Source organism: Panthera uncia (assembly GCF_023721935.1).
Source record: "Panthera uncia isolate 11264 chromosome A1 unlocalized genomic scaffold, Puncia_PCG_1.0 HiC_scaffold_17, whole genome shotgun sequence".
In the NCBI taxonomy this organism is placed as follows: domain Eukaryota; kingdom Metazoa; phylum Chordata; class Mammalia; order Carnivora; family Felidae; genus Panthera; species Panthera uncia.
The window spans coordinates 149,529,011-149,548,733 of NW_026057577.1; the positions used below are offsets into that span (position 1 = coordinate 149,529,011).

Genomic DNA, 19,723 nt, shown 5'->3' on the forward strand with positions numbered 1-19,723 from the left:
ACTCTCACTGTATGACAGGTTGGTTATATAACCACACTGTTTTGTGTGTGTGTGTGTGTGTGCGCGTGTGTGTGTGTGTGTTGTGCATGCTGTGAAATAAAACAGATAGGTAATATTATCAGTGCTATGGAAATTGAATGTTTAGTAAAGAGAAGGAATAGAAGTATGAGACCAAACGTTAAGTCCTGTGATACAACATTTGAATTGGCAACATTCTTATGAATGCCTGTTCTTTACCTGAAGAAGTACCTGTCTTCTGGTTCTCTGGAAAAGTCCTCACATTATACCAAACAGGCAGCGGCGAGCAGAGGCTCGGAACAGAACTGTGATCTGGCAATCCTGCCCCAGGACAGTCGGCACGGATCCTTGGAAACCCTGCTGATTCCAGGTGGGGGGAATCTGGTTCACAAGATGAGGCAGGGGCATGTTTTGTACAGGAACACAAGGAAGCTCGAAAGACCGACCGAGTTGCGTCCGAAGGAGACAGGAGCCACGGGAAAGGGTTCCTTTTATTCAAAGATGGGATGATGTAGCACCACAGGGTGAGGCTGCACTCACCTCTGCTCAGTTTTCTGGAAGACTCTCAGAAAGCTTTAGGCCTCTGCTCCTCTCTAAGAGTGCAGATGGACCAAAAACCTAAATTCAGCTTTCACTGCTTCTGATTCCATCATATGGGCATTTTCTTCCAGCTCTGCGTCCATGATGGTGGCCCTTCCTCAGCCCCCAGGGGGCCACAGGATGGCTGTTGGCCCCACCAGCTCTCAGGATTCCAGCGAGAGCTGGTTGGGTCTCCTGGGGGAGGGAAGCCCAGAGTCAAAGGTGGGTACCCACCTGGACTCCCTCCCCTGTGCTCACAGTTGGGGGGCAGAGGTTCCCAGAGGTTGGGGAAGAGCTGTGGGGTGGGGGATGGGCTGTGCATGGCCGACCCGAGTTGACTGGCGGAGGGCTGATCGCACGGGGAAGTGACAGAACCCATGGAGGACAGCCTTTCACATTCTTCTAGTCTCGTTTTCTCTGATGGAGAAATAATATATATTATTTTTAAACTACACTGAGAAGTTTTGAAATTGTAGGAAACCCCGCAATTCCTAAAAACAATCACCATCCCAAAAACGACCAAAAGTCAGGGTCTTTTGACAAACTCGGGTTGAAAACGGTGTAGGGCCACAAGAGGAGGAAGGGAGAGCCCATGAAGCCCTTTCGCCGTGTGAATGACATTTGCTTCTAACAATTACAACTCCTCAATGGTTTGGATGCATATCGGGTCATTGCCTTTTTCTAAACTCAGCCGAAGTTAAATTTAAGTGAACCGACTCAAAGGAAAGAAATCTGGAATAGAGTAAGAACGAGAAAACTGGCTTCGACACCTGGATCTCCTTCTTTCTCTCTGTGTGTGGATCTCTCTCTCCCTCTCATATCTCTGCATTTTTGTCACTTTAAAGCTAATGAAATGCATGTACGTCCCTCTCATCTCCATGAGTCATGATAATGAAATGATAACACTACACGTAAGCATCGTAATGTGTCTTAAAAAATAAGGATGTCTCAGCCACTCAAACTGACCGGAAGACCAGACGCTATCTGTGTTCTTCTAGGCTTTATTCTAGCATCCTGTCTCTGCACATGTCTACACCACATCCATTTAGGCATTTTGGAGAAGAGCGTTAATTCAGACTTTTGTCAGGCGGGTTCTATTCAAATTCCCATCTTGCCGCTTAGGAACTGTGTGAACACGGGCACACCATCCTTGAATTCTTTGGGTTCCGTGTCTTATCTGTATGAGAGAGCAACCGATATGTAGACTTAGGGTCTGTGCTCAGTAAGTGTTGCTCAGACTCTCTGAAAATAAAATTCAGGTAAAATTACCTGAAAGGTGGTGAATGGAGGGAGTAGGATATAGTGAATAATTTATATAGCCAGATTTAGGAGTGGCCGAACTGAACTCCCGTCAGGAGTTTTCCGCTGATTTCGGGAAGCGGATTGTAAATTGCTCCTCTGGACTCTGGTTCTCTTTTGTTCTGGGTTCAGTAAGGAAACAAATGAACAATCTTAAGTGAGGAAAATGTGTATGCATGTATACATATATGTGCCACTTTGTTAAGATTTGTCAAACTCCTCTCAAAACACATTAAAAAATTATCCTACTTCTCCTTCATGACCCTGGGGCCCTCCATTTCCTTGCTCCAATCTGGAATGTTTGTTCCCTGGACGCATTCCATGTGCCATCCTGGGATTCTGGGGTGGTCTCTGCCTCCCTCCCACATTGGGTCCCATTTCCTGAAACGTGGTTTTCCATTTTGTTGATTCACATACTTGTTTTTGTACAGCAAGTACTCCAGGTACCTTTTGTAGGAGGGCGTCTCAGTAAATGTAGAGATCTTAAATACCTGACGGTGTCTTTAATTTCCCTTCACCCTCCTTGTCTAGTGGAGCTGGAATTGTAGCTAAGAAAGGACTTTACTCAGACACTTGCTCAGGCTCATTCTTAGCCTGCCAAGATCATTGCTGACTGTGGACTTCCACACCTGGAATGCTCTAGAATCTTCTCTTTGTTCTCAGAGTTCTGAGATGCCATAACAATGGGTGTCTCTGGAGGGGTTTATATTTTTATTATTTATTTATTTATTTATTTGTCATTCTTTTTTTTAATTTTTTTTTATTTGTCATTCTTTATACTGGGTGATCCACGGTCTCCATGTGGAATCTGGAACCATTCTGTGATTTCTTCGATTTTCTTATTTCTTATCCTCCATTTGTCTGTTTTGTCTTTGATTAGTCTGATAGTGGAACTCATGGACTGATCCTCGGTTTTCTCATCCTTTTTGCTCCCATTTTCTACCTTTTAGTCTTCTTGTTCTAACATATGAGTTTGTCAATTTTGTTTTCTCATCCTTTGAAAAAAATTCCACATACATATGTATAATTCATACGTTATACATAAACATACACATATTTGTAGATTATATATAATTCACAGATACACATATTTATACATTACATATATTAATTTCCCAGAGTATTCTCTTGTTTCTTAAATGTTTACTTTCCCAGCATCTGGTTCTTGGTCAGTGGATGCAAGTCTCCCTGGGGCCTTTTTCTCCTCCTCCCTGTCCTGGCCTCGTTCACCTCGTGCTCTTTTCATCTCTGTCTGTTCTGGTCTCCGGCTTCCTCCGAATGTCTGGTGCTTCCTGGGTCTCCATGCATCGTTGAGAGGCAAGTGAGAGAGTCTTTCCAGGCTCTGGATGGAGGAGAGTCTGTGGCCTTGTGGTTCTGTTTTGAGGTGGTGGAGGATGGATGGATGTGCTTCACCAGGACTATCCAGATGTCAACATCTATGTGTCTTTTCTCCTACCCCGACTCATTTCCTCAGATAGAAATTGTCAGTGTCTCTTGGAAAAGGAAAGCTGATCAGTCGGCAGTGGATGAACAGGAGTTCATGGATCCCCGTGGTCTGGGTTGCAGACTCCTGCTGAATCAGCTATTGGGTACAGTTCTGACCTCCTGTTGCCTCTAGAATCATGACCGGTGCCATCCCAGTCAATGACCCCAGGGAGCGCCCTCCTCTGTGCCGCCTGGGTGGAGAAGGCTGGTCCCTGATGTACATGCATAGACAGGAGTCTGGGGGTGCTGATACTTCTTATAAAGGTGGGTTTGCCTTTGGGGCACCCAGGGGACACGGTTGGTTGAGCATCGGACTTGAGTTTGGCTCAGGTCGTGATCTCATGGCTTGTAAGTTTGAGACCTGTGTCAGGCTCTAAGTTGACAGCATGCAGCCTGCTTGGGATGCTCTCTCTCCCTCTCTCTCTGCCCCTCCCCCACTAGGGCTTTGTGTCAAGGTAAATAAATAAACTAAAAAAAATGGGTCCACTTTTCAAGACCCTCTGCGCTCTGCCTTCAGCACGACCTGGTGCCTTGATCGCCTGCGCCTACCAGGCTTCTAGAACTTGGCCATGATACCCCCTCCCGCTACTGGGGGAGCTCTAACTCTGGTGCCCTGAAATCTGAACCCAGGCATTACTTCTAATTGGGAAAATGATGTTGCATGATCTCTAAGCTTCAGTCAAAAAAGAGGATGCAACTTGAGCCCTGTTAGGAAAAAAATAACAACCTCAGTGATGGAGCCCTGAGGGCAAGAAGTCCAAGGTCTCCATGTTGGGAGGAAGTCCCAACCCCTGGGAGAGGTCAGGTACAGAGTCAGATTCAGACCCCCAGCCTTCAAGTCACCCTGAGGTTTTTGGGTCCTCCCAGCTCGGGCCCCAGACATCATGGAGCCATGGCAAGTCTGCCCTGCTTAGATTCCTGCCCCTGTGGGGGTGGCCAGCCCATCAATAGGGACTAGAATACCACTCACCCTTGGATTCCCATTTCCAGTAATGTTTTCATGTTGTCTCCATCTTCTTACATTTATTTTTTTTCTTTTCTTTCGTTCTTTCTTTTTTTTTCAGAGAGAGACAGAGAGTGAGAGTGAGGGAGAAGCACAGGGAGAAGGAGAGAGAGAACTCCAAGCAGGCTCCATGCCTGGCACAGAGCCAGAAGGAGGGCTTGATCTCAAAACCATGCAATCGTGACCTGAGCAGAAATGAACAGCTGGACGCTTAACCGACTGAACCCCCAGGTGGTGCCTCTATCCTCTTTTTTTATTAGTCCGCTCGTTCACGTCCACACACTCCCATTCTGTTTGGTACTAATTCAACTTAGTATACATTTGATATATTCAGAATTATTTGTTGCGTGAAAGAAAAAGAAAGAGCATGTCCGCCATGGTGGCTGTAACAAAACCCTCAATCCAGATCTTACCCAAATGAAATAATACAGGTTGGCATTTACAGTTTTTGTGTCAGTCAATAGTTGACTGAGGCTGAATCCCAGCCCACCCACCCGTGAGCAAAGCCTTCGGGGAACTGCGAATTTATCCGGGTCTCTGGTCTTTATGATCTGATCCAGGACGAGCACAACACAGAAGAACCGTCCCCTCCATCCTTGTCCCAAGGCCCTCCTGCACCCTTGGGAAGACAGCGGGCCCGTGCCAAAGCCCGGATGGGCTCCCTCCGCCGCCTGATTGATGAGGCCGGGGGCTGACTGACGTAGCTGAGCCATCCGTATTAATTGCCAAGACTGACAGCAGGGAACACTTTGGACTCTGTTTGCTGTTCTGTGGTCTGTTTTACAAAGTGTGCACAGACCTGACCTTACACCCAGGTATTAACTTACAAGCTGGGAGAACGTGGCCCACGTTAAACGATGTCAAGTGTGTGATTCAAGTAATACATTACAAGGGATTTACGCCCTCTCCTAAAATGCAAGCCAAAGGAGCCTCTTTTCCTGTGCCCTCGAGCTTCTCCCAGCACTGCGTTTAGTGAAAGAAAGAAAACGTAACGCGGGATCTCAATACCACACACGCGCGGTAGCAATAAATAGAGATCGACAGGTAAGCGTTCGAACCAGAAGGGCCACATTTCAAAAAGGAATTCTGTCTAAGTAGCATTTTACTTAAACACATCTTGGTGTACAGGAATAAACTGTATACGTAACCGTTTTACTGGAACGCAGAATGCTGTCTTTGTGGCTTACTTTTCCTGATTACCCAGACTTTCTGTTAAGGTTACTTTCATACTTCTTATTTGCAAAATAAATTTGAACTCGTTAGGGAAGACGTCTTCCCAAGTATAAAAGTCATGCATTGTCTGCATAATTATAAAGCAGGTTCAGAGCCTTGTAATTGTTTTTTTTTCCTTGAATTTTTCGTTCTTTCTTGATGAAGACAGTTCTGAGAACGTTCCTGAATGATCGATGCACTTTCTAAAACGAACCCCTCCTTCTTGTCCAAACCCCGAAAGTAAAATCTTTAAAAAGTGGAGCTCAAAGAGATCCTTTTTCTGTGTTGAAAGGAATGTAAATTAGTCTCTAAGAATTTGCCAGGAAAACTTTGTGCGGACATTCATCTCACAATGATTTAGTTAATACTTTTGCTTCCCAGAAGCCCTTACGTTAAACTACTTGAGTACACCCCAAAAATACAAAATATGGGGTGATTCACGAGCTGCCCTCTTCCCGGCTGCAGAGGTGCGGGTGGTCAAAGAGGCGGGCCGGGCAGGGGGCAGGCCCCGAGCCGAGAGACCACAGAGACCCTCCCTGCAGGCCCCCCGGCTATGCGGACAGCGTCCTGTAAATTCAGAATTCTCCCAGCGTGCAGACCCAGGGTGCTCTCTTTCTCTCCTTTCTCTCTAAATCAGGGGAGCTCCCGGGGACACCTGCAATCTCTTGACTCAAGGGCAAAGATGCAAACCTTCCTGACCTCGGGGAAAAAAGTATCTGCCGGCCTGCAAGAGAGGGCATAACACGACTTGAAATAAGGCTTTCGAGGGGGACAACTGACGTGCAGTCCTAAATCTCCCCGACCATTCGTTCAGCCCACGGTGCCGGGCTGAAGTCCTGCACAGCTGAACACACAAGGGGGGTGCGCAGGCCGGGTCCCCGTCCCCCGGCGTCCCCGCGATTTCCCCGGAGTGCCCGACGACGTGCGTTCCTGCGTCGGCCGCGCCAGAAGCCCAGGGCGCACGTGGGGAGAGCGGCCACGTCTGGGGACACGGCGCCCGAAAGTCTTCTCCCACGCAGCGCCGCGTCACCAGCGGCCCGCGTCTCCCCTGGGCTGTGTGAGCCTGTCCCCGGGGAGTTGGGCCGTCCAAGAGAGGTCTCGGCGCCCTGAGAGAACGGGATGAATCAACTGCTCTGTTCCTCCCTCTTTCGGCCGCCTTGGAGCTCAGGAGCCATCTGCCCTCACCAGTGACAACATGCTGCTTATTCAAATGAGGCCCCTCAGCACAAAGGTGGCCTCAGTGGCCGGTGCAGCTTGCATCCCCAGCAGGAGCCCCCACTTTGTTTAAGCTTTGAAACTCTCTATCGGAGGCAGGAGAGAGTCGGAGTCGAGAGCACAAAGGGGACCCAGTGTCGCCTAATGCATGAGCCTTTCCCGCGGAATCCTAATGGCGCTGCGCTGAGAATTGACACAAACCGTAGAGGAATTAACAAGAGACGGTTCTTTCATTCAGAGAACGCGGTGGCTTCACTCCTTGTGTGGCTCCGAGCGCCGGGCTTTGAAAGGGCCTTTCATGGCCCAGGAAGAAAACGCGGGTGCGGGAGGGGACATTTCCCAGGCCAGCCGCGTGTGCCTAGCAACTGGGCCACGACGCTCCCAGTGCCCGCGGCCCGGCCTTCCCGGGCCTCCTCCGCGGGCTGGCCTCATAGACAGCGGCGGCCGGTGTGGGTGCGACCCCATAATGAGGCTGCTGTGGGCTTCGCTCTGCTGCGTGTCATTGAGCAATGGGTCACCCGCGCAGTTCAAAGTGCGAGCCACTGAAAAGAGGCACAGTCGCTTCATTAATGATTTGTAAACAGTCTCCAGACCCACCAACACCTGCACCGGCCCGGGTGGGGGGCCAGCGGGGTGGGGGGTGGGGGTGGGGGGGTTCTCTGCCGCTCTGCCCGGGACTGCGGCCCCGCTGATGCCACAGAATCACCCCTGTCCCTGCGGGGAACCTTCACACGCCTTCCGAGCAGCCTCAGGACCAGGAAATCGTGCCTTTTTGCTGTTGAGAGGGTTTTTCAAAAGACACGTGAGATCAGATTTGTATATATTCTAATTTTAGGAGACCACACAAGCCCACCATTCCTGAGCCCATGGCTCTGAAGGGGCAGGGAGGCTGGGGACACAGAGTGGGGGCAGGAAGAGAGTCGGGAGGGGAGGACGGGGTTGTGGTGGAAGGTGATGCAGGGGAGGCGGGCCTTGGGGTAGACGAGTGGAGCTCTAAGGGCGTGGGTGTGTTTGTCCCAGGGACACCCCCTCCCTGCGCAGATGGGTCACCACACTTCCCCAGGGACAGAAGGAAGGAAGGTGCGAGCCGGGCCAGCCTCTGTCTCCCTCCCTCCACATCCCCACCCCTGCACCAGACCTGCCAGCCACCAGGTGTGGCTGCTTCTTTCGGTCCTCCCCCTCCTTCCTGTGTGTCCTCCTCAGCCTCAGCCGCTCCTCCCAGGTTCTTGTTCCAAGGGCAGCGCCCAATTGAACCGCCCCATTGTACCTCAAAACGGGCACAGGCAGCTGCTGTGGGACATTGGTGGTCGGTGCCTGGTCCCCTCTCCCCCTGCACTGTCTCCATTCAAGCCTCAGCATCCCCTGCTGGAGACACGTGGATGACCATGACACCTCCCGGTGCAGACTCCGGCGGGAGACATCTTGGGGAGCACGGTGTCTAGGTCTCCTGGCCTGTCCGCTCTTAGAGCACCTGGTCACGGCCACCTCCTGGGCGACGTGATCACAGAGTAACTGCCCACCTCTTTGAAGACGTACTTGGTACCGATCATCTCTTCTGTGCTCTGCTTGACCACAGCATGTCTGTTGAGACTCCTTTCCAAGGCATATTAATTCAGTCATGATTCATCCATCTACTGTGTGTGTGTGTGTGTGTGTGTGTGTAGGGGGATGTTTAGACTTCCAATAATGTTGGGGCTACACTTACTATGATTTACTTGGAAGTAATTATGCATTTTGGTGGCTTGAGTTTGATACAGATACCATCTTAACAGCTTAGATATTTAAAATATCCTCCACGCAATGTTGTCTCAATGAATTTTCTTTACTGCAGTGTCTGGAGATACGATGTCCGGCAGGCACCTGTAACCGCGATCTGATTTATGGTGTGAAATAACACCTGACATTTATTAAACTCTTGCCCTGTGCTGGACACCCTGTTAAGTGCCTTCCATCACGAGCTCGTCTTTCCCAAACCTTGCAGAACCACGCCCCATATGCTGCTTGGAGGGTAGAGTGAGTGCTGGGGCCGGGCTCGCAGAGGGTCCGCCTGGGGATGCCGGGAGCTCTAGGTCCCCCTTCGCTATGGGGCAGGATGTAGGTGGCTGTCGGTCATCTGACTCCCTGAACACTGTTGTCCCGGACCCCATCCCTTTCCCGAGATTATGCCCTTAACAGGAGGCGGCGGAGTGGAGTGTATGGGGTCGTTCCGGCAGGGACCCCCAGGCTATGGCGGACACGTCATCCCAAGTCGGCCCTCATCCCAGGCTGTGAAGGCTGGGGGGAAGAGCAAGGGAAGATACAGCCCGGAAACCGGTCCAGAAGGCGTCACACTCAACCAGATCTCTAGGGGACTTCTCACTGTGTCATTCATTCGTTTCGTCATTCGTTCATTCATTCATCTTTTTATAGGGTGCGATGCCCTGAGCCAAGCACGATAGACACGAACACTAGTCAGTCGAATACCTGGCCCTTTGAGGACACACGGTTTAGTTGTGTGTTGGGAAATTCTTCTCAAGCTTGCAAAGCTGGGATACTCTGGGGCGAAGGGGCTTGCGACGAGCTAGAAAGTTGTCTGAGCTGTGAGTTCTTCCCAAGTGACTTTGCTTCCTTGTCCTGCCTCTTCATCAGCAGTTCTGGGGGCCACGATATGGGGCAACCGTATGGCGCTGGCCATATCATTTGTCGGCACAGAAGCGAGAACAGAGCAAACCCTGAGAGCAGGTGTAGAATCAACTGACCCTTCGGAGCCGTGGTCTACTCTTGACCGAATATGAATCTGCCTGCTAATCCCAACTCCATGGAAACAGGACGTGACAAGGGCACACGGCTGCTCCCCATTTGCTCCATCCTTGTCTCACACGAGCACACACTCCTCGCTTCTGCCCTCCTGCTCTCCTCTCTTCTGTCCTCAGCTCTCTGCCCATGTCCACAGCCTCAGCCATCCAAGAAATCTCACACCCTGCGTCACCCCTGCACACTCAGAGTGAACACGGAGGCCCGGGTGATGTTCTTAGAAGGTTGGGTAATAGCTTCAGTGTGTTTTAACATTTCTGGAGACAGAAGGTGATACTGGATGCTTTAAAAAGTATGGAGTATTGCTTGCCTGAGTCTCTGTGGTTGGACCACATGACTAAGCTGGGCCGGCACTGCCATTCACAGCTCGTTGGGACACATCAAGCCTTATAGCTTTGCCAGCATGTGTGTGTGTGTGTGTGTGTGTGTGCACGCGTGCGTGTGCGCACGTGCGTGTGTGTGTGTGTGTGTGTGAGAGAGAGAGAGAGAGAGCTGTCTCCTGAGATGCTTGCATTTCTACAGACTTCCATCTTTAGAACAGGAACTGGGGAGATTGGAGAGAGAATCTTGGGACCAATGGGTGAGGAGCATGAAAGACAAACGGACACAGATCCGCCTGTAAGAAACTCACACAGTATATCCTTAAACTTTTCCATGTGTTCCATTAGGTCCTGACCCACCTCGGAGACCCCGTCTACACATACAAATCTACACAGCCTGGGACCGGCGCGGGCTGGCCTGGTACCAAGAAAAACGATGAAATGCATTTTCTGCTCAAATTTTATAAGCGTCTGGGTTCTTAAACCCTATAATTTGCGGGGATGGGGGGTGGATGGAGTCCAGTCGCCGCTTTCTCCACCTCTGCCTGGGGTAAGAGATGGCCGTGTGGAAGGGAAGGGTTCGGATTCGGGGACGATTGGAAGCGGGTCTAAGAGGCAGGGCAGACCCCGGCAGGACGAGACTGAAAGCTTAGCCATCGCTGTGTTCACGTGGTCAGATGTCGTTTCACCAAGAAGCTGACATTGGATGTGAGGCTGTGTCACAGAATGTAAGGAACACTCTAGTTGCGTGGCTCCGTTTGTGACCCCAGGTCCTTCTTTGCTCTTATCAGCAGGGTAGTACCTCCGCCTGCCTTAGTCTTGCGTCTCTGGAAGGTGAGGGTTCTGGTCATAAAAGCAATGGGTCCAGGCATAAAGCTGTCATCACAACCTGCCCCCTCCACCAAAGTGCCATGGGCAGTGGACAGCTGGTTTTTGGTTCACCTCCCACGCCTTTCCTGGGGAACTTGCCCCTCTGTCTCCCTTGTGGCTGCAGGAGTCTGTCGATCATGATGCTCGGCCCTGTCCCCTCTTGTGGAGGACGGGCCGCATGGCCCAGCCCTGCACATAACAATTCCCCGTCACTCTGGCAAGGACACAGGCGGGCCCGGCGGGCCCATCTGTGGCCATCACTGGGATTGGTAGAGGGGCGCTCAAAGAAAGAGCTTCCCCCACCACCAGGGCTGATGACCAGGGTGGGTGTTCCTTTGTGGCTACGCCGAACAAGTCAATCTGTGGTGGAAAATGAGGAGACCCACGTGCATAGATAGGTGAGACGTGGGGAGATAAATACAAAGGAGAGGAGGTGTTCAGACAGGCCCCGTGTGGGCTTCCGGGTCCAGCCCTGAGTCTGCTTCTATCTCTGTGGGCAGGAGCGGGCACCTGTCTGCGAGTGTCGGGTTGTCGGGTCTGTGTCCACACGCACACGTGTGCCCGCGGGTGCGGCCGCGTTTACAAGGCTGGCAGGCTCTGGACCGTTCCCTCCATGCCTCGAACCGTGAGTCGCTACTTCTGTCGTGTTTGGAGAGCGCAGGCTAGAGTATCTCAATGTTTTGTTTCCAATTCTACCATTTTATAAAGTAAAGGGTTTAGAGGAGAAAGTGGTAAAAGAGAAAAATGAAAAACAAAACAAAACAAAACAAAACAAAACAACTAAATGCTGTTAACCATCTACCTGAATGTAATAATGGGCTAAGACGGCACGAAATTCAAGTCTCACGTACACGAACAGGTGCATCACTGGTATTTGCACTTACTAAACACGTCCTCTTCCAGCAGGAAATTCACATGCGTGACACATTATTCACATGTTACTTTTGTCACCGGCCGTAGTATGTCTTGTGTTACAGGTGTTCACGCACGAATCTAATTTTCCTTCCTGGTGATTTCTTGGGGACCCGGAATAACCTCGGCATCATCTGGCATCCAGTCTGGAGCCCTGGCAATCCAGTGAGCGAGGCTCCGTGGACCCGTGTTAACTTGCTCTGGGGACTTGGAGGTGGTGGGGCTCCTCCCCACCCCCACCCCCTTTATCAATCCCACTTGCAGAATTGATCTCAAGTTTGGCTACTCTTGGATGAGACAGAACCTGCTCACCCGGGCCTCCAAAGCACCTATGGTTAGGGTGTTTTTCCCCTAAATTCTTCTTTCTCTCAAGGCAGCTCGTGAGTCGTTTTAACTGAGTGTGCCATTTCCTTCGTGTTTCCACATTTGCCTCCTCGGATGCTGGAGGTTTGTATTAAATACGTCGGCAATATTGAAGGTCCTGGGCCATCTGCACGGAAGGGTTTGGAAGCTTACCTCCAGCCCAAGCCCTTGAATTTCTGTGAGTCCCTATTGAAATATCATCACAGGAATTATCTTGCAAGTTAGCCCTTTAACGATTTGCAAACAGAAGGGGTGCCCTTAATTTTAATTCATGTTTTGAGTCAGACCTTACGTTCTGCTCAATTATATCTTAAGGACTTTTTTGCCAAAGGTATTTAGAGCCCAAGGGCTTACTCTTCTTGGATATAAAGGATTTGATGTCTATAGCCCTTAATAAAGTGGGCAGCAATTATTAATATAGTAATCCTTTATTAGTTGAACCGAAACCAGAGATAGAAATGTTTCAAGGTTTAGACTTATAACATTAAAGCCAAATTAAAATAAGTCCAAGAAAAAGTCTGTGAACTTAATTTAGCTGAGTTCCACATTTTCAAAGGAGAACCAGTGATTTCGTTACTCCTGGTGGTTAAAAAGGGCAGAACAGCGCTGAACTTTGCATTTCTGGACGTACCAGTCTTTCATTAAATCGGAACGCCGAAGCCAGCAAAACTTGTCGTGAGCAGAAAGTGGGGCGTTGTGCCAGTGTCACATGCCTCCCAGAGGCCAGCCCCCGCGCCCGGGGCTGGCCAGAGCCCTCCGCTCCCCGGTGGCCGGCGAGAACCCGGCACTGAGAGCTTTCCCGGCGCGGCGAGAGGAAATTGCAGCCGGCCCTTCCTTACATGCAGGCAATTAGCAAACCGTATAAATTTCAGAGGGAAGTGAAGGGCTCTGAGTCTTTGAGAAGCGTGAGAGTTCTTGGCCACGGAGTCACTGACCGCAGAAAAAGTGTCACTGTGGCGACAGCCCCGGTGACCACGGCTACGGGGAGGCATCCTCTTTACGTGCGAGTATTCATCTCACGTGCGGGTTCTAGGCCCAAACGCCCTGGAAGATGATGGCAAGAATTGCCCCCAAATACAGAAAGATGTAAACACACCCAGAACTAAGTGTCTGCGTTTTTAAACATCCTTCCAAGAGGCGCATTAGAATTCTCCGAGGAGGGATTATTCCTTAACAAGTTACTTTAGGTAAATGGAAAAATGGCAGAATTTTCCATCTAAAATGGGCACCGGGGGGTTGTTTGGGTGGTTTTGCAAAATCTGCTCGGGTTCTGTGCCCGGTCAGCACCTCCTTTCGGGGTTTGGAAGTCACAGGGCTGGTAGAGGGCCGCACCTGGCCAGGTGAGGGGGGGGCGACGCACCCCTCACTTCCCCAGCCCCCAAAGCTGGGGGCCGGGGGACTGAGCCTGCAGGAGTGCTGTGGTATTCTCACCGCTCCCCATCGTCTCCTCTGTGTCGAATCAGCATTTTGTCCTCACGACGGATCCAGCGTTACCTGTCACTGCGTCTTCTACGTTGGGCACCTCCATGCCGTAAACATCGGTAGGGCACAGTATAGTTCTGAGTGACCAAAGCGAGATTTTAACATATACGTGTGCTTTCACTTCTAAAAATATCCACAAATCGAGGCGCCTGGGGGGCTTAGTCCATTAAGCTTCGACTTTTGGTGTCAGCCCAGGTCAGGACCTCGCAGTTTGTGGGACTGAGCCCCCCGTCGGGCTCTGTGCTGGGCACACAGTCGGCTTCTCTCTCCGTCCCTCTCTCTCTGCCCCTATGCCGCTCTCTCTCTCAAAATAAATACACATTTAAAAATATCTACAAATATGTTTTGATTTGCCAACATAGCTGTAAGAAGCATGACTTAATTTTTACATTCGGAACAAACGTCTGTTGTGTGTGTGTACGTGTGTGTATGTGTGTGTGTGCACGTGTTTGCGTGTGCGTGTCTGTAGGGACTGAGTGCTTTGGGTTTGCACGGTGAGCGATGTGCCAGAGTCCAAGGGCAGGAGGAGGTAGCCTGGCTCTGCCTCCCCCTTCGGGTTTGCAAGAAGGAGAGACAGGCCTCTGGCAGGGTGAAAACCGCCAGACCGTCCAAACATTGGAGGCGGGGGCAGCGCCCGTCCGAGTGGGAGGTCTAAGCCACAAGCCCCTGTCCCTGGGAGAAGTGTGTGCAGCTGGGGCGAGAACGAGTCCAATAGTTTGGCGGGGGAGCCTGGTCACAAAGGTGCTCTCACCAGAGACAGTGAAGCTTCGTACTTTAGGGACACCGGTGGACGCGCCAGAAATGGCCCTCGCAGGATGCTTGATTGCCGCCGGTCTCCTAGACCAGCAGCCCCAGCGCCTGGACCCGGCGTCAGCCCACGGGCCTGACACTCTTCTCCGTCGCGGGCCTGGAGGACGACGCGGGGGCCGGCAGGCCCCATCCACGCCGTGGCGAGAAGTTCCGCTTTCTCCCCGCTGGGCTCAGCTGCGGGCTCTGCGGAGCCACCTGCCACCGCGAGTTCTGCAAAATAAGTCCCGCTCCGCGCCACGTCGCGTGGCCGCCAGCGGGGCCGGGGAGGTGAGGGAGGTGGGTTCCCGCACGCTGCACCCGGTTTCTCACCTGTGCCTCCCGCTGGCCACGTGCCCGCCACGGGCCTTTCCACCGCGGATTCACGCGTCTTCTGGAAGGTGTCCTCTCGGGGCTGTGCCGCTACCCCTTTCCATCGATTCCTGCCTGGTGGATTCACTGGAGCCCCAGGGGGAGGGGACGTGCGGAGGGGACGTGCGGGCAGGGGCAGTGCGCGGGAGCTGCGGTCAGCCCTGCCCGGCTGTGTCTCCACGTACCCCCAGCACCCGGCACCCTAACGGGGGAAGCAGCTCCTCAGTCCCTCGGGTCCTAGGAATTTTCCAAACAGCTTGCCAGGATCCAAGGGATAGACGGCTAGAGCTGAAACTCAGACCCACCTCCCTGTTGAACGGTGTCTCCTTCCAGGGCCAATGCGCTCTGGCCCCGTGGCTGCCGTGTTCACGGGAACTCTTCCAAATGGGACCTACGCTCATAGATTTGCCTGCTGCGGCCCGTACCTGGGTCTCCGATCTCCTTGCAGGCAAGGGTACGGCCGGAAAGGTCACAAAGGAACACTTGCCTTCCAAAACAACCAGAAACAACAGCGACAAAGCAGGACTTTGGAGGCTCACCGAGGGATTTCACTGGAGCCACTGCACAGCCGTGGAAACAGGGCTGACGGCAAACTTCACATAGACCACTTCTGTTTGGAAACCCAAAGTCCTCCCTCATGAAAATTTATGGTAAATTTTCCAGCAGCGTAAACGAGTACCCTTAAAAACCTTTCCAGACAGACTAATAAAATGCAAGCTCATTCAAAAAAGAAAAAAAAAAAAAAAACCAAAAAAAACCCCTCTCTGCTTTCCTGAAAAGTGATCCACCCTTAAAACTGCTAGGATTCTTTGAAAAAGATAAAGAAAGTGGCTGACAAATTGTGAGGGAAGACTGAGGTGTCACGAATGAGGAAGCTGAACAGCACGGGGAGCTGGACACGTGTGTGGAGTGAGAAAAGAGTGTGTGGGAGGACAGAGGGGTGCTCAGGCCCCTGCCCAAGCATGTGCACAGTTCCAGGAGGCCTGACCCGTAGGGGGCCACTCAGTGTACGAGGGGAAAGACAAACTCGGTTAGATACTAATACAGGTTTAATGAGAACCGCAGGATAGTGTTTGACATTGGGCAGCAATCAACCTATATACCCTTACCCTAGATAATTGCCAAAGAATATGTCTGACTTCCCTCAGCAATGAAACAAGCAGGAGAGTCATAAAATAATGTTACTTTCTTTTCTTTTTATTTTTTTTAATGTTTTATTTTTAGTTTTGAAGCAGAGAGAGACAGAGCATGAACGGTGGAGGGTCAGAGAGAGGGAGACACAGAATCGGGAGCAGGCTCCAGGCTCCGAGCCATCAGCCCAGAGCCCGACGCAGGGCTCGAACCCACGGACCGCGAGATCGTGACCTGAGTCGAAGTCGGACGCTTAACCGACCGAGCCACCCAGGCGCCCCAAATAATGTTACTTTCAAAAAATAAATAATCCAGTGAAGAAATGGGCAGAAGACATGACTAGACAGTTATCCAAAGGAGACATCCATATGGCCAACCGACACATGAAAAGATGCTCAACATCCCTCATCATTGGGGAAACACAAACCAAAACCACAATGAGGTACCACCTCACACCTGTCACAATGGCTAAAATCAACAACTCAGGAAACAACAGGTGTTGGTGAGGATGCGGAGAAAAGGGGACCCTCTTGCACTGTTGGTGGGAAGGCAAACAGGTGCAGCTGCTCTGGAAAACAGTATGGAGGGTCCTCAAAAAGTTAAAAATAGAACTACCCTGCGACCCAGCAATTGCACTAGTAGGTATTTATCCAAAGGACATAAAAATGCTGATTCAAAGGGGTACATGGACCCCAGCGTTTATAGCAGCACTATCAACAATAGCCAAAGTATGGAAAGAGCCCATGTCCATGGACTAACGAATGGATAAAGGAGATGTGGTACACACACACACACACACACACACACACACACTGGAATATTACGCAGTGATCAAAAAGAATAAAATCTTGCCATTTGCAACAATGTGGATGTAATTAGAGTGTATTACACTAAGCGAAAGAAGTCAGTCAGAGAAAGACAAATATCATGATTTCACTCGGATGTGGAATTGCAGAAACACAACAGATGAACATAGGGGAAGGGAAGGAAAAATAAGATGAAAACAGAGGGGGAGGCAAACCATAAGAGACTCTTAAATACAGAGAACAATCTGAGGGTTGCTGGAGGGGTGTTGGGTGGGGGGATGGGCTAGATGGGTGATGGGCATGAAGGAGGGCACTTGTTGGGATGAGCCCTGGGTGTCGTATGTAAGAGACGAATCACTGCATTATACTCCTGAGACCAATACTACATACGTGTTAACTAACTTGAATTTAAATACAAACGGATCATGTTACAGATCTGTGTGCAAATGAGATGACAAAAACTCATCTTACGGGGAAACCTAACCACACATATGAAATGTGTTTCTAAACAGGCAGAAGATACAGTCCTCACATACAAAACGTGATACCCGTGTCCTCACTGGGCACATAGATCGCAATTTTGTCACAGTCCAGAACCGGTCTATCTGATGTAGAAATACGACAAATGACAATGCAAGAAACAGCAAAATGCAAAACAAATGCAAATAGTATTTCAGTATTTGGGGACAGATGAAATTGTCACTACGCTATCGAGATCTTCTAATAGGGTCGTTTGCTTTAATTTAACTTAAGGGAAGGAATTTCCCTTTGAAATCTTGCACGCCCTTGAAGCAATTAGTTGCAAATAAGAGGGTATAAAAGGGCAACCATGTAGCTATTGTAGCTGATCCTCTGGGCGCGAAGATGCTTGTGCTGTGTGCTTTCTGCCAAGGTAGGGTCACAGCCGGTACACGTGTATGAGTAGGCGATTTCCGCCTAGACAGGAACAATCAGGAAGCGTAGATCTATTTGTGTCTATACCGTGTTTACGTCGTGTTTCAAATCGATACTAGTTGGCATTCATGAGATTCACTGGTATTCAACTTGCTGCCTCACTTTCTTGGGGCTGTAGAAACATCCGCCTTAGAGCATGATCTCGTGTGAACAGTTGTCAGATAAATACAGGAGCCGGGAGTGTTCTGTGCAGCTGTGTGGTATTGGCATTTAATGCCCAAAACGTTTGTTTTTTTTTCCCCTTAAATTTATTTATTTTGAGAGAGACAGAAACAGTGCGAGCAGGGGAGGGGCAGAGACAGAAGGTGAGAGAGAATCCCAAGCAGGCCCTGCATTGTCAGTGCAGAGCCCAGCGCGGGGCTCGAACCCATGAACGATGAGATGATGCCCTAAGTCAAAACTGAGAGTCAGATGCTTAATGGACTGGGCCACCCAGATGCCCCTGCTTTTTTTATGGTTGTGCCCAGCTTAACCTGCCGGGATTACAAAAGTACTACATACAGTCCTCTTCCCGCAACGCTTCACTGCCTGCCTCCCTTGCCACCTTGGTCCCCCGCACGCTTTCTCCCTGCTGCACAGGACCAGCTTCTCGCTCTGCAGCTGCCTTGCCTCTTCTCTGTGCCCAGCTGCCTGAAGGCCCAGGAGGGAGGAGGCCTGCTCAGCAAGGGGCCACCCCTGGGCATTAAAGTGGGCAGGGCAGGCCCTTCCTTCCAGCCTACCACGCTGGCACAGGTCGGTTCCGCCCCAACCCCACAGGGCACAGCTGACACCTAGCGTGCCAGTCATTTCCACGTGGAACTGGGACAGGTGAGGAAGCAGGAGGCAGGCTCTGGTGAAAGGTGTGATTGAGGGGGAAGGGCCCCCCCACAACCGTGGCCCGAGATGGGGCCACAAGACCCCACTCTCGTGGAACCATGACAGAAGGCCCTCTTCCGCCGGCTCCACGCAAGCTTTAAAGAGTCTCGCGGGGTAGTGTAGGACGAGTGGGGGAAGAAGGGCCTGTCCAAGGGGCAGGCTCTGTGACCTTGGACAAGTCATATAATCGCCCAGAGCTCGGCTGTGACTAAGGCAATCCTGCAGAGTAACCGGGAGTGTGCGTCACCTCGCGGCTGGCTTGCTATCTCCTAGAAGTTCAACACACGCTAGTCGTCTCCTCTCTCCCGTCGCCAGCTTTGAAAGCATCCGCTGGCTGGCAGAGGGGCTGAAATTGAGTCTGTTATTAGCAAACAAGGACATGGTGGAGCTACCCGAACCCTGTGGAGCTGGTGAAGGTGTGGGTGACAGGAGCCACCCTGGAGAGCTCTTGGGTAGCCCCTGCGGGATGGAAAAAAACCCATGCAGATGCTGGGGACCGTGCCTTTATTCCAAGACATGTTCGTGTGTGGTCTTAGAACACGTTCACAGACTTTGCGACACACCCCGTCTCAAGAGTTAGAGATTGATTTCTACCCCCTTGTGTGTGGACCGGACTTAGTGACTCGCTAAAGAAGAAATGCAGCAGAAGTAATGGGCTGTCACTTCCCAGGGTAAAAAGACACTGGCTCTTGTCTTGGCTGTGCCTGTGTCTCCCCTCACCCTCTCTCTCTCTGTCCTCTCTGTCCCTGTGTCTCTTTCTCTTGATATCTGTCTCTATCAATTTGTGTCTTCATTTCTCTCTCTCTTTCTCTGTCTCTGTATGTTTCTCTCTCTCTCTGTCTCTGTCGCTGTCTCTCATCACTTGCTCTAGAGGAAGTCAGCTACTATGTCATCAGAACCCTCAGGCAGCCTATAGACAGGCCTATGTGATCAGGAGCTCAAGCCAGCAGCCAAGAGCCAGAGACGACCTGGGGCCCATGAAGAGCCATGAGATTGAGCTTGAAGGGGGGTTTTCCCCTGGTAGGACCTTCAGATGAGACTACAGCCTCAGCCAATCACTCAAGAGTTTTATTACAGCCTTGTGAGAGATCTTGAGCCAGGATCACCCAGCTGAGTCGACTCCAGGTCCTGACTCCCATGCTTGTTGCTTTGAGTTGCAAAGTTCTGGGGGGTATTTTGTTATGCAGCAATAGCTAAGTAGTACAATACCTTTCAGAAAGGGGTACACACATGCACTTCTTGACTTACCCAGAAATGTTTACAGCAGT

The 19,723-nt window shown here is 50.9% G+C and overlaps 1 long non-coding RNA gene across 2 annotated transcripts; it reads right to left on the minus strand.

Annotated features, from left to right (window-relative positions):
- Nucleotides 1-243: 243 nt before the first annotated feature.
- LOC125934734 (uncharacterized) lies at nucleotides 244-2,527 on the minus strand. 2 transcript variants are annotated; one of them, XR_007461509.1, is made up of 5 exons: nucleotides 2,388-2,527; nucleotides 1,867-2,018; nucleotides 1,564-1,774; nucleotides 927-1,014; nucleotides 244-792 (listed from the first exon to the last, which is right to left on the minus strand). It is a non-coding gene; the product is annotated as an uncharacterized LOC125934734 (long non-coding RNA). The 2 variants fall into 2 exon arrangements; XR_007461508.1 differs by having other exon boundaries at nucleotides 244-1,014.
- Nucleotides 2,528-19,723: the final 17,196 nt, after the last annotated feature.